This window comes from Dermacentor albipictus, chromosome 1 (assembly GCF_038994185.2).
Source record: "Dermacentor albipictus isolate Rhodes 1998 colony chromosome 1, USDA_Dalb.pri_finalv2, whole genome shotgun sequence".
Lineage (NCBI taxonomy): Eukaryota > Metazoa > Arthropoda > Arachnida > Ixodida > Ixodidae > Dermacentor > Dermacentor albipictus.
The window spans coordinates 223,636,310-223,649,810 of NC_091821.1; positions in this window are offsets into that span (position 1 = coordinate 223,636,310).

The window sequence follows — 13,501 nt, forward strand, 5'->3', positions numbered from 1 at the left end:
GTAATACTACAGCAGCGCAATCGCTTTTTTCTGTGTGTGTGCGCGTGTGAGGAAACCGAACATGGTGAGTTTGGTCAAATAATAAATTACAATGATGAAATCGAGGCAACAAATTCATAGAGTGCCTAAGGCAAGCCGGGCAGGCTCATTTAACGGCTAGAAACTATTATGCAAAATTTATTTCCTCTATGCAAACACTCATCAGAAGTTGGGGCGTGTGCGCAATAACCACGACTATCCTACAGCAGAATCATCGAAGCGATTCTTCACTTGTATATGTATATTTCTCGCTGTATACTGCGACAACTATTCTTAGCCCCTGTGGCGTTCCTTGAAGCCCGACAGCGACGAGAGCACCGCTTTTTAACGGCAGCCACGGATTCCCGACGAGACGCGTTCGCCACATCCGCTGTCACTTCCTCCTCTGCCGTGTCAGAGAGCATGACCTGTGTGGGTTCTGTGCAAATTAAAGCGCTTGGACGCACACACAGTTCAGCGCCGCTACGTATGCCTTGAGGCAGTACAACCAGTTTGATAGTGCAGGAAAATGAAAAAAAGCTATTATGATAGGCTCCCTTAAGCGAACGTCGCTAAAGTATTCCGCTTACATTTTTTTCTGATATTTATAATAACCAAACAGGATTTGGGGCCTCGTCATACTTGCGTTCTTCGCATTACATATATCTGGCTGCAGAGACCACGTTTGTAAGGTTCATGAGTATCTCCTCAGGATAGGTTTCTTGAAATTTTCTTTCTTTCCTATATGACCATATCGGAATGGACTTTGTTGCCGGCGGTAGTCGCGAGCCGAAACTCTGCTCATTTGTTTTACGCTGCTTTGTGCCCTCCGCAATAATGCCTGCTGACGCTGCGGGATTTCTTTGAATAAAGGAGAAAAAATAAATACTGAAGCTTGGCCTACGCTATCAAAGCTACAGCCGAAGCCAAAGCCAGTTAAAGTATTACAGCACTTAAAGTTCTGTACTTAACTTTAACGCACTTATAGTGCGTTAAAGTGATACGCGGTAGCGCCGGCTCCTAAAAAATTGCCCGAAGAATACCGGCAAGTGGTTGCAATGCTTCGATCTCTCATGAATAAGCTTGGCATACTTTTGAGTAAGCTGCACACTTCGTCAGTGCGATGTGCAATGCGAGTACTGGAAGGGTCTTAATCCAGTGCTTGCAAGTCTCTAGTTAGCCCATTGGCTCGCCCACAGCCTTCTTGTCGCACTGAAGTCGAAAAGGCCGCGATTTACTGCTAACGACATACTGCGACGTACTGCGACATAATGCTAACGACTGACCCCTGGGTAATCCCAGCTGACGTCAATGCTCATCACCAGCTAGAGGAAGCACCAAGATTGACTCCAGAGGCAGGAGTCTTATCTCTTTTGCCGCCGACCATGATATGTGCTGTTTGAGTGACAGCAGCTCAACGTATCTGCGATAGACGACATATAGCAACCTGCTTGGACTGGATTTTGATATCATGGTGCTTCGCTGCACTGAGTGCAGCGTGCACACACAACTTTCAGTCTCTCCGTGTTTCCTCTTTCTATTCCCCTTCACCCCCATTGTAGGGTAGCGAACCGGACACTCGTCTGCTTAACTGTCTCCCTGGCTTTCCTATCCTTGCTTTCTCTATTTCTCTCTTATCTCCTGTAGTATACGAACAAAAATGAATGTTCGACTATATACTTCGAATAGGAAGTTATCGAGTAGAAATGACTACTCGATTCGCATTAAAATTTTCGGATATTCTCACATCCATATCAGATAGTGATAGCAATTCAAATAGCTTCCACAAACTCGTCAGGTTTGTCATGTGAAGGGAAAATAAAATAATGAATGGAGATTATATCTGTACGATTAGTTAGATCAGTGATGGTTAGCATAATAATGTTTTCGACATAGTCACGTCTAATTTATGAAAAAAAAACACGACCTATTAAGGGGTTCTAAATGTGGTTTCAGTGCACCGCAAACTTTTCCTGAGTCTCTCTTGACTGTGCTAAAATTATCTGATACATTACAACGAAAAAAATTACTCAGGACGAATTCAGATTCTGAAACCTATGAGAAGTGAGGCTTTCGTGAAACAGTTAATTAAATTCTGTGAAACTTTTCATCTTCTGTCACGCGTTTTTCAGTATAGCGATTGCGTGCCTGCCCGGTGAATCAGCCAGACGCGGAAAGCCGTACCACGTGGCTCATGTCCCCCGCACGACGGCGAATGACACAACCTCCGGGATCGGCCTACTTTTCATCACGCCATTTCAGGGATCCACCCAGTTTACTATTGCACACTTTCCAGGACCGGCTCACCTCAGTCGGCCAGAAGGCGAGCGACCAGATGCTCCAAACTTTGAGAAAGAAGGCATAAAAAGCTTCGGTTTAATAAAGGAACTATTCGCGTGAAGGGCATATTTAGCTTAGGATATTTATAGGTGTACCCTTTGTTTTCGTTTTGTTTTCTTTTCGTTTGTTTTTTCATTGCGTAATTCTGTGCAGAGCCGACCGCGGGCACATCGGCAGGGGTATAATAGATGAGGCTGCATGCAAGTCGATTCGTTAGTTGAGTGCTGGCGGCGGCGGCGGCATGCAGCAGCGGCAACGGTGGCAGCAGCGGCAGCACCGCAGCGACAGCGGGAGCAGCAGCGGCGGTGGCGGCAGCAGCAAAGCCCGGGAGGGTTCGCCTAGAAAGCTTCACTTGAACAGAAAACACTCGTTAAAGGAATGAACACTTTTACCACTGTACTCATTTCCGGGTCCCACAGTCGCTTGCTTCAACGGATCAGTTTCGCTGCATGCTACTGTACCGTACGTAGCACAAAGTTACCAACGTCGGTGCGGGCTAGATATTACATGGCTGGTAAGGAATGACAAGTGGTCACACACCTGTTGCCATCTCTATTGATTCGAACGTCGACAGAGAGAAAGAGAGAGAGAGAGGACGTGGCTGAATGTTCATGCTGGTCACAAATAATCAAATCAAATCAAAACAAATCAAATAACTTTATTCCAGCATTACAATACGAGAGATACAGATGTTGCAGGCTTGGTAATCCGGCGAAATGCGCGGAAGTTATGAAGTGCATGCACTAGTGATTTACAAATGCTACAAAATTCACAAAAAAGGGTCGGCATAATGTAACGCTTCCTTTCGCGCAAATCGATTTCTTTCTCAACATCCACCGTTCACTAATGGCCCATCCTACTGCAAAGTATAGCGGAGCGCCGCTCGGACCACTGACGCCGCGCGGAAAGAAATTGCAATAAAATCGTTCCGTATTTCTGGCCTTTATGGCCAGATTCGGCTCCTTGTTCTGGCGAAATATTAGGCAATCTGGTGGGGCGCCGTTTGCAGGACTGACTTTCTTGTTTGCTCGTAGGCAACGGTGCGTTATCCCTGGCCTTCTGCTGCCATCACGCATGCCGCAGAAGCAAAGTGAAGCACAAGCCACCGAAATATAACTTCACCACTGCATGTTGGAACGAGGCTGCATGACGTCACAGATCGCGGGACCATGAACTGCATAAAAGCGAGAATCAAGGAATGCCGTCTTGCAGACTGGTGGGGCGCCGTTTGCAGGAGTCTCTTTTTCTAAGTTATGATGTTTTACGTGCCAAAACCAAGATCTTATTATGAGGCACGCTGTAGTGGACGAGTCCGGAAATTTGGACCACCTGAGGTTCCAGGACTGACTTTCTTGTTTGCTCATAGGTAAGAGCATTTTTATTGTGGCAGAAGCCATTTTTATACATACGCTCCATTAGAATGCCCAAAGAGTGTTGAGACATGGCGTCGCAACAGTACTATTGTTCTAGACGTTTCTTTTACCTGCGCGAAAAAAACGAGGACACACGAAAGAAACACATACCACACCACGTTAATTCCGTCGCCGTCAAAACCCCACATCTATGCATGGTTGTTTTCAGTAAGCCATATTTTGAGCCTTCATGCTTTCATGACGTCATTGCCACATTAGTTAATCGGTGTGATATTCATCGTTTTGTTATGTTGTTTTCTTTTTTTGCCTTTTTGCTTTCTTCGACCAAATTTAAGCCCTCATCCTTCGCTTTTACACTCGTTATTTGTTAAGTGCCATATCTGTTTCCTTCACATGATCGCGGTGTCTTCCTGCCTTTTCTTACTGTTCTCTCTTCTTTCTTATTTTATCTCTCCCTATTTTGATGATACTGTAAGGATGGCTCATGGTTACATTGGTGATCGCTTGTCGCAATATTGGTCTACATGGTTACCCAGCAGATAACTTTTACGTTTTTATGTTTATCGGCACATGTGAGAGTGACAATGCGGACACATGTACAGGTTCCTGAATGAAATATATGCATGTTGCTTGCGTAACAAAAATAAACAGTTGTCAGTCTGCGCTCGTGGTGTGGTGTGCTTTTCTTTTGCGTGTCCTCGCTTTTTTTTTTCGCGCAGTTAAAAAAAACATCTAAAGCTATGAACCAACTAGTCCGCCAGAACGTTCTTCTATTGTTGTTCGAAGGCCTTTTAGAAAGAATATGCGTCGTTAAAGCGTAGTGCTTCTAGCAAACCTTACTATGTTGGGAAATGCTCGGGTGTGTCCAAAAGGGCATTCAAAAGGGCCAAAAGTGCTAGCAAAAGGGCTAGTCCAAAAGGGCTAGCACTCCACTACAGAGTAGCGGAGTGCTAGCATGGGAAAGTAAGGCATGTCAAACACACAGAGATGTTCAAGACAAGAGCGAGTCTGGCGTAGGCAGTGACCAAGACAAAGATCAGGAAGCTACTGCCCCCCCCCCCCTAAGTGATTTGATTGGTGGTCTGAGTCAGAAGCTCGTCAAAGTCCTCAAAAGACTGGATACCCTTGGAAAAAAGGTGAAAAGAATCGACGGAAATGTTAGCAGGGAACTATGACGAGCTTCTATGAAGGGTCAATAATCATGAAGCTGAAATTATAGAAGTAAAGACAACGTCGCAGGAACTCACTCGACAGCTGAATGAAAAGGGCGCTCTGATTGGCGAACTTAAAGATTCTCTTGAAACCGCTGTGCAGTACACAAGGCGCAGAACTATAGAAATACATGACATACCAGAGTCACCTAACCGAGATTTCTGTCAGATTTTGACAGATTGAAGCACGCAGCTGCAGCTTCCTGCACCCGAGTGGCATGATTTCAAAGCAGTGCATCGGATGAAAGCGCGGCCAGACAAGATCGCACTGATCATCAGATAAATGGCTGACAAAGAAAAGTGCCCTGCGCAGTGGGCGTATATTCGTAAATGAAAATCTCACATTGGTTCAAAAAGAATTGTTTTGGCAGTGCCGTCAGCTTTCCAGGCAACGAGAGTACAAGTTTGTCTGCCTTAAAAATGGCAGAATACTGATCAGAAAAGCTGAAGGCACACCGATAATTAACATTGGTACTGAAAGAGAACTTCAATAAATAACATGGGTACGTCTTTCAACTCATTTTCAGAGTGGGGCGTCCATGTTAACGATGTATTAGCTGAAACAAACTTAAACAAAGAACTGTCCTTACTTCCTGTTAACATACGAAATCTGAACAGGCATTGGGCTGAGCTGTGTATGTTAATAAATAGTTCACCATTTTCTAATGATGTCATAGTGCAAACAGAAGTTAACCTAGAAACATCAAGACAAGATGTTTATAATCTGTCTAGTTATTCACAGTACGCACTATCTCGGGAAAATCGAAAGGGAGGTGGTGTGATGGTATTTGTGAAGGATGTATGGCTGTCTAGTATGATGAATGTGACATTTGATGCCGCTGAGGTTGTCGCTGTATCTTTGTGCAAAGCAAACATAGATTATACCCTATGTGCAATTTATAAGCCGCCAAGTAAAAATGTACATTTGTTTTTAGATGAACTATGCCCTTTCCTTCGCTGATATATGAACGAAAAGAAGCGTATCATTGTTGGCGATCATAATATGGACATTAGCCAAGAGATGAAAAAGCCCGTCGGAGACTTTCTTGATCTTTTGGCACAATTTCGACTTCAGAATGTTATCTATGATTACACTAGAGAGCATCACTTAGGTCATTACAAGGCCATGCACTGATCATATTATTGTTCGTGTAGGAAGCCAACAAAACATTTCAGGTGTCATAAAGCAGAAGCTTGCGGATCACTACTTTACATCTACTGTAATGATGTCCGACAAAAACACCAAAACCGAAGATCCCACTATTACTAAATCTATTATTCATGACAAGAAAGTTGATAAATATATACAAGAGGTTGATTGGAGCTCCATATTATAATTAGACCGCATCAGCCTATATCACTGTAAAATAATGTACACCATCAGAAGATAAAAAGGGTGTAAATGTGTCTATAACTCACACCACGAGGGTGTCCGTTATATAAATCACACCCTAAGGGTATCACAAGAAGCCAACAAACACTGACACCAAGGACAACATAGGGGAAATTACTTGTGCTTAATAAATGAAATAAAGAAACTATAAATTAATGGAAATTAAAGTGGATGAAAAAACAACTTGCCGCAGTTATAGACACATTTACACCCCTTTTCTCTTTTAAGGATGTAAATTCTTTTACAGTGTACAAGGAATTTGTCATTATATTAAACAAATATATGAGAAATACACCAGCACCGTAAAAATCAAACATAGAAATACAAAGAATACTTGTATCACTCATGAGATAATGGAACTGTCCTATGTTAAGGACAAGACCTGGCAAAAATGTAGAAAAGACCCGGAAAACGCGAACCTAAGAGAGGAATATAGAAAGTTAAGACATTTAGTAACTGCGAAAAAGCGACAGTAATAAAAATCCTACTTGATGAGGGAATTTTCTGTTAATAAGCATAATGGCAAGAAAACCTGGGAGTTGGCGAATGATCTAATCGGTGGAAAGGATAAAGCATCTACTGACGTCACGATAAAAAGAAACTTTCCGGATTAAACCACGAATGAAATGTGGGATAAATTCAATAGCACTTTTACAGAGGGAACGGAAAAGATGCGAAGCACGATAGCAGATAAGATCGGTGCGCAAAAGCCGCAGCGGGCCTGTGCACATACGGCTTACCTACCACCATTATCAGAAGTTGAATTGTGCACAACAATGCAGGGAATGAAGCTTCATAAACCACCTGGATATGACGGTATTCGGGTAAGAAACCGGCATTGTAACTTTGAGGTGCTTAAAAGTGTCTTGTTAGAAGTTTAAATGGAGTATTTCCAACTGGTGACATACCAGAGGGACTTAAAGTCTCTGTTGTCCAACCAGTGTAGAAAAATGGAGAAAAGTTTGAGCGCGGAAATCATAGGTATATATTTTTTCAGCGTTAGCGCACATAATGTGAAAACACGCATCATCTCTTATGCAGTCATTCTGTGAAAAGTACTGTTTGAATAATTCGGCGCAATTTGGTTTTACAAAATATGGCAATACAATTACGCTGCTTTAAGAATTTTCAGATTTTGTTAACGCTGCGATAGAAAAGAATAACTTTGTTCTAGCCCACTTTTTGGACTTATCCAAGGCATTTGATACGATCGATCACGTTTTGTTATTAGAAAAATTAGGAGTGCTAGGATTTCGAGGTCAATTTAATAAGCTTTTTGTTAATTTTTCTACCAATAGTGTCCAGTGTGTTAAAATTGATGGCATACACGGTAATTTTAGGTCAATGAAGTTTGGTATACCAGAAGGAAGTACACTTGGCCCTTTACTTTTTAACGTGTATGTTTCCAATTAAGGTTTACTGGGGTTGACATCTATACTCTTTCAATACGCGAATGATACAGCGCTAGCACTTGAGGCTGGTAACTGTGACATAGGAAGAGAAAACTTCCAGGCTGACATCAACGAAGTCGTTGACTTGTTCTCACAGCATTCAATTTTTATAAACCTCAAGAAGACAAAACGCATATGTTTTATGAATCCCCATAAAGCGATTTCGTTTTCAAAACCATTATTCTTGCACTCATCGAATTCTTACCCTTGTAAATGCGCTTGTCGGCCAGCGGAACTAGTTATTAAGTACCCTGGCATTTGCTGGGTTCAGCACTTGACGTGGAGTCACCACGTTAGTCAGCTTGTTATAAAGACAACAGCCATAATGGCCATGATGTACCATCTTGGAGGGAAATGCCCGCTTTATCTTAGGTGTTTAATTTATAAATCACTGGTAGAACCCCTTCTTACGCAAGGAATCACGCTATACGGTAATTACTCGGATTATAACGCTCAAGCTTTAAATTCTGTAATAAAAAGAATAGTTAACACTATAACTTACGGCCCTTATTTGCAATCATCCACTATAGAAGATAAACTAAGCGTGCTGGGAGTGTTGCCCATCCGTGAATTTTTTTCGCTTCACGGTTACTACACGCTATTACTACAACAATAACTACAAGACCCCAGTGAACAAGGAGGTCACACTGCACAAGACAGAGCGCTATGTCAAACCCTATGTTTTTACGCACCACGGTACGAATACGAGAAGCTTCCATGCACCAGCCGTATTTAACAAACGTGATGATGACCTCTGCTGTATTAATGGTAAAAAGAAAATGTTGAAAAATATTAGAAACTGGTGTGCGTCAACTGTGGTTTTTACATAACTTACCTGAATGTTTTCCTGAAAGATCAAATTTGTGTTCTCTCATTGTATATAACTCTGTCAGTATGCTCCGTATGTATTTCTGTTTGATTGCGCTACGTACAGCGCAAGAAGTACGTTTCTTTTTCTTTTTGCATTAAATATTCACATTCCATTTTCGGTGCATAAACTTGAACTGTATGCGCTAACTGCACCAGCTACCTGATCTGCTAAACAAGCTTATTGTGCTTAGGCGGATCAGCATAATTGAGTATGTATGTCCCCGAATAAATAAAATGTTATTGTACTGCATCATAGCGAAATAAGTTGTTTATTCATTTCACCTATACATAAGCAAATGCTGCCCTACTTTAATATCCCAAACAATTTCTTCACGTCATGTTCAAGCTGTATTGAAGTTCTAGATTAATTTGGGGAGGGAAGGGCGGGGGGGGGGTATCAAAACACGAACGAACAAACAAAAACGGTCGGTAGTTCTTACGGCTCCAGCAGCGTTTGGCAGCTGAGAAACTACAGGTAAGACACGTGTAGGAGTGTTAACAAATGCGGCACACAGCACATATAACGTATGTCAAGGGTTCCCAGTTTTGTGTGAAAAGCGCTTTCGCGGGCGGCTGCCCTGTCTCAAAGCGGAGAGGATATGGATTGCACACTCCGTCTTGTCCCAAGATTAATGGGAAGTGTGGTGACAGACCATGAATCAGGCCACCTGGGACACCTCTGAAACTGACGTTGCCAGTGCTAAGACTGACAAGTCTAACTGGCTAGGCGCCCAAGTGTAGCTGAATGGATGTGCAGGAAAAAAAATAGGGGCATATTGCAGAAAGCTTTGCGTTCGTAAGTGCTCCTTGCGATTGGCCAGCTCTCTTCCCTAATATCATGTCCAGCATTAGAATTGGCTTTTTTTTTTCTTACAAAAAATTATAGCTTAAGACGTTTTTGTGACTACGGGCCCTGTAATAAAATACTGCAAGCCATTACAACAACAAAAAAAACGTAAAATAATCTCAAAAAGCATTTTTGGAGCTTCTCGCAGTGTTTGCGACACTTATAATGCCTACAAGCTCGCTTGTTAAAAATCTTCCAGCTGAGCTGCAAATCACATCAATAACTTATACACAATGACGCCGTCACAGATTATCTAACCGCACCCACACAGACAGTTCTACATTGTTCATTATTTCCTTCGTTTACTTACTTTTCTATTTTCTTTCTTTTAAAGCGAAGCTTTCTGTGCCTCTCCCTTCGACTTTCCCACTGCTGCTGTGGCTGCTGCTGTGGCTGCTGCTGTCCGGCACACCACGTCGCGGGGTGGTTCAGAAAGTGGAAAGAGCGTAGCAGAGAAGAAAAGAGGCGCGAGGACATCGTTTGGACCGCACCGCGTCGAATGTGCACAATACCCTCTGGAGCTCCCGGGTCGTCGCCACATTAGCCTCTTGACAACTGAAATTATGCTTGACACTCGCAAACCCTTACCTTTCTACCAACGTGCAAGCCCTGTGGGAAGCTAGAAAGACTTGAAGAGAGGAGAGGTGGCAGAGAATGGGCAGTACCGACGGCAGTCGCGAAATGAGCGAATAACAGCCTTGCCACTCTTCGCTCGCAGTTCCCATACAAATACAAAGGGGGTGGGGGGTGGGGAGGGTAGGGAAAATGTGACGTGAGAAGGCAAGGAAACGCTGGATAAACTTAAGTTCAAGGTACGGTACGGTGCGTTTCTGATATTTCTCAACTTACGCAAGGCGTACAGAATTAATTAAAGCGCACTGCAGGGTTCAGAGGACACAACGGAAGCGGTCGCACGTCAGATCAACACTTCTGTGCCCGCCGCGATAGCTTTGAGGCTGTGGCATTGCTCGAGGTCACGGATTTGACCAAAACAGCCGCATTTCGACGGGGGCGAAATGAAAAACGCTCCGGCACTTTGATTTAGGGACACGTTAAAGGACACCATGGTGCCAAAATTAATCCGCAGTGCGGCACTATGGCCTGCCTCATAATCCGGTTGTGATTTATGGTACGTACAGCCCCATAATCCATTTGAATTTTAATGCTTCTGCAACGATGCGATGTGCCATGTGAGGCAATGACAATAATCAACCGTCTTTCTCGTAATCTCGTAACGCTTTCTCGTAATCAATGAAAGCTATATATAAGGGTTGGTTATATTCCGCACATTTCTCTATCACCTGATTGATAGCGTGAATATGGTCTATTGTTGAGTAGCCTTTGCGGAATCCTGCCTGGTCCTTTGGTTGACAGAAGTCTGAGGTCTAAGGTTGCGTAGTAACGTTTAACATCAACTCACCACTCTCGTGTTGGGCAAAACGTTGAAGAAATTAAGCATTCGCCGTCAACATCACCGCTAATTATCGTCAGTCAAAGCAAACAGCACAGAAAGATTCGCTTACATCGATTTCCCCAGTGCGTAGGATCTGCATATTCTTTTCTCTCTCTCTCCAGACAATTTCACATATCCACAAAAGGATATGTGCAAACCGAGCTTTTACTTTGAAAAATGCTGTCAAAGATGGGCATAAAAATATATTGGCCCTCTTGCAAAGTTTATCTGGAATCTTTTTGCCAAGCTGTTAAATTTTAAAGGGGGACTGAATAAAAATGATTAAGGAAACTTGATAAAACCACTCTCATTACGCATGGAAAAGAACATTAACCACAAATGTAGCTGTGCTTGCCCTTACTTTATCACTGAGTTGTTGTTCTTTTTTTTTTTTTCTGAGCCCGCCCCTGGATGCGTTGCTATACTGACGGACCGGGGGTATGCGTCACGTCAACTAAGAAAGCCCCTGGGCAATAAGCGCATGCTTCCAAATGCCGTTACCGCGTCATGCTCGTCTCATTGTGAAATGGAAAGTATTCTGCCTTTGCTTCTGCAAACACTTACGGGCAAGCCCCTTTGCATGTGGCGAACGCCAGTGCTTCTCGTGCATGAAGCTAATGCTGGAGACGTACGCAGACTGAGTCCATTCTGGATGAAACATACTCGTCCGAAGCTCTTACAAAATGCACATAGTTCGAATACACTCGTATTAAGTAAGCCAGAAAGTTCTTTTGAACAAATGAATTTCCTCTTAAAAGAAAACTATAGCTCGGATGCGATGGCTGCGAACCACTGATCCAAGTCTTGCGTAGCATATTCCCGGCATTCCACATTGACTTCGTTGTTTTGACAAAGCGTGAGTGGAACGCGCACAAGCAGCACTTGGGGAAAAAACTAAACGATACACTGCAGCTACAGATGGCGAGTCGTCCAAGTAGTTGATGCCTGTCAGGGGCTATGGCTAGCCATTATGGCATAATTTGCGGACGGCATGGCTTGACATTATCACAAGCTGCATGCATTTCTCATCTTTGTTTCTCAAATGTTAGCCTAATTTTCTTTAATGGAGGTATCTAGTCCACAAAGATGGGTGGAAAACCTTCCATCTAATATATCTTTAAAAGAATGCGCGGCTGACAAAAGCGACTGTGAAGGCGGGCTAGCCTGCCACTGCTTTTTATTTTCGATCGTTCAGTTGCGTTCGCATAAAATCTGCTAAACGTCTGCGAGCACATACGTATCTCAAGGATCATTGTTACAGATTTCAAGCACCTAATTTTGTTAATAGTATACATGTATTGTCTCACGATTTGTAGTAGAATTGTGTGCCATGCCGTTAGGGTTAGCACGCATATAGTTAAACGAGGGTTAAACATATGAAATAAGAGTTTCCTGAAGACGGTTCATCTGTGGAGATATGGTCATTAGCCAACTAAGAAGATTTTCAGCAGAGAGGCTCATCAACACACTACTGGTACCTGTGAAGCTCTTTTGTCTTGACATTATCCTCACATGAAGTCGTATTTTTAACGGCGTGGAAACCCCGCTTACCTTATTAGACCATATCGCTTGCTTCCGACATTTTTCTCCTTGCGTGCTAAACAAAAGTATATCGACTTCATTTTATTTTGAACTGCCAACATTTTCATTTTTGCATTCTCCTGTCCCGTGTACGTGTTGTAAACATTGTATTATACAGAGAATAAGAGGTGCATCGGATTATTTAAAGCTGTCCCCAAAGAAATAACAAAATGAATAAATAGGAAAGAGAACGAGGATGACCAGAGCCAATTGCTGGTTGGCAACTCTGTAACGAAGGCAAAAAAAATGTATAATCTAAATTGCCGTAGGTAAGAGGTAAGATTACAGTGAGCAAGAAAGCGGCTGCGATGTTGTATTTTTTTGCCAGCATTCCTGACCCTTCATATATAAGCATAAAGCCCGACTGTTCGCTTGAAGCAAAATCATCCTGAAAGTTGATCAGCAAGTGCTCAATTATACTTCCTCGCTGGCTATGCCGTTAGAAACGTGTCCCTCGCCTGGAAATAGTTGGGCCGGGATCTTCTTGGTATTTCCAAATAAACGGCTAAGGAATAACTTATAACTCTACAGCTGCCCGTTCGCCCGCGCGCAAACTCTGCTGGTCGCTGATAAGATTTGCATTGGCAGTGGTGGTCAGAAGCCCTCCCTTGCACAATTCTCTCGGGACGTGACAGCGCCTACCATCGAACAAAAGCAAACATGGAAGTCGGTCACGAAGCGCCGGCAATGAGAGAAGCAGTGGACGAATAAGTGAAGAAAAGGAAAAAAAATGATGAAGATAAAAAAAAACTGACACGTGCACCAGGCTCGAGTGCAGCTCCGGGCATGTGAGATGCCGCCTCCCACCCCCTCCTCCCTGGCGTCTTTCTTTCCCTGTTTTTCCTCCGTCTCCCCTTCCAACTGCTCCCCCTTCTCTAGCACTCTATTAGATTTAGCGTCCTTCTCTGAATTTATTTCTGCAGTTTTCAGAAGGGAGTCGACGTCTTCGACGGCTCCGGCGTGC